The sequence below is a fragment of the Pygoscelis adeliae genome, unplaced genomic scaffold (assembly GCF_000699105.1).
Source record: "Pygoscelis adeliae isolate BGI_AS28 unplaced genomic scaffold, ASM69910v1 Scaffold358, whole genome shotgun sequence".
In the NCBI taxonomy this organism is placed as follows: domain Eukaryota; kingdom Metazoa; phylum Chordata; class Aves; order Sphenisciformes; family Spheniscidae; genus Pygoscelis; species Pygoscelis adeliae.
In genome coordinates this window covers 4,185,161-4,186,709 of record NW_008825429.1, presented here as the reverse complement: position 1 = coordinate 4,186,709, position 1,549 = coordinate 4,185,161, and positions in this window count along the sequence as shown.

The following is a 1,549-nucleotide window of genomic DNA, read 5'->3' as shown; positions in this document are numbered from 1 at the left end:
TGCTGATTTTGGCCATGCAGGCAGCCTGGCTCAGGAGGGTTTGGGCTCCATCCTTCCACCGAGATGCTCCCTTGGCAAAAGGCAGCTGCTGGGGCTGGCCTGCAAGGCCAGTCAGAGGACGGGCTGAGCAGAGCTGGGTTTCCTCTCCGCAGCTCCTCGGCAGCCACCGAGGCCTGCAATCCTCCCGGGGCAGCACCAGCTCCCCTGGGGACGGAGGTGGGCGAAGGCTGCCCCAGCCACCGGCACACCGTGGGGCCTTGCTTCCATTGTCCCGGCCCGGGGGGATTAACGGGGATGCAGGAGGCGGGGAGCGCCGCAGAGAAGGAGAAGGCTTGGGTTTTACCACCCCAATGGCTCAAGCTTTGGGAGGACCCGCAAAAGCCAGTGAGACCCCGGGCACCCCACAGCCCTGCGGGGCTCAGCCTTCCCGCAGGGTCTGCCCTGAGATGCGAAGCGGGGGAGACGCGTTTGGGGGGGCTGCGGGTGGAGGGCAGCGGGGTTTGCTCTGGTGCTGGGTCTCCCACCCTCATCTGCAGCGGCAGGCAAGGTTTTGGGGTTATCTGGGTATGGAAGGGCCTTTCCTCGAATTCATTATTTGGGGAGCGGGGTAGTATTGTAATAGGGGAAAAGCAAGAAAAATGAGTACGTACTTCCAAATGCCTGGAGACGTGATGATTACCGGACACCCCCGCACACCCCCCGAGCTCAGATATAATAATATGGGGAATCCAGCCGCACCACGGGAGGAATTTTAGGGGTTTTGTAGCTAAAACCCAGCCTGGGTTGGAAAGAAACCAGAAACACTGGTTTGGTTAAGGCACTCAGCCGGTTGCAGGTCAGCAAACGTGGCAGCACCGTCTCGGGCGCTGCGCTGCAGCCTCGTCTTTCCTCATTTATCGCAGCAAAATTTCAGGCTTCATTTCGAAAACCCCAAAACTGGCTGATCGGTTGTTTTGGTAATACCAGGGGGGCTAAGAAATATTTACACACATAAATATGTCGAGGCTTTATCCTCTTTGGTGCATCCACCTTTGAGGCCACGTGAGAGTCCGGCAGGCGCCACGGGGTGCAGGATGCCGAAGCTGGTGGAAATTTGGCGCCGGGTGGGTTTTCCGTCAAGAACTGTTGATCTGAGGGAAAAGAAACGTTTCCCAGCAGAGGTTTCACCAGCTCATTAAAGCGTTGCGCTGGGTGATGCCGCGGCGTTTCCCCTCCGTCGTCACCCGCCGTCTGCCGTCGTCTTGTCAAAGCTGAACTAACCCACGTGGGACGCAGCGGCTTCGCTAAAGTCACAATATTTGGAGTATTTAATGGGATGTTTCATTCCCGACGGCCACCCTCACCCGGAGGGGAGCTGAAGCCTGGATCCCCGATGCTTTTCACGCCTCCTCAGGAGATGCCTCCTGCAAACCATTTGCTCAGCACCGAGGCTCAGCCCCACACCGCATCAACCCCTTTCCCCGCCCCAGCCCCTCCAGCTCCCACCCGTGGGTGCTGCCACCGATGGGACCAGCTTGGGGCACCGCCGGCTCCCCGGGCCGGCCGGGGT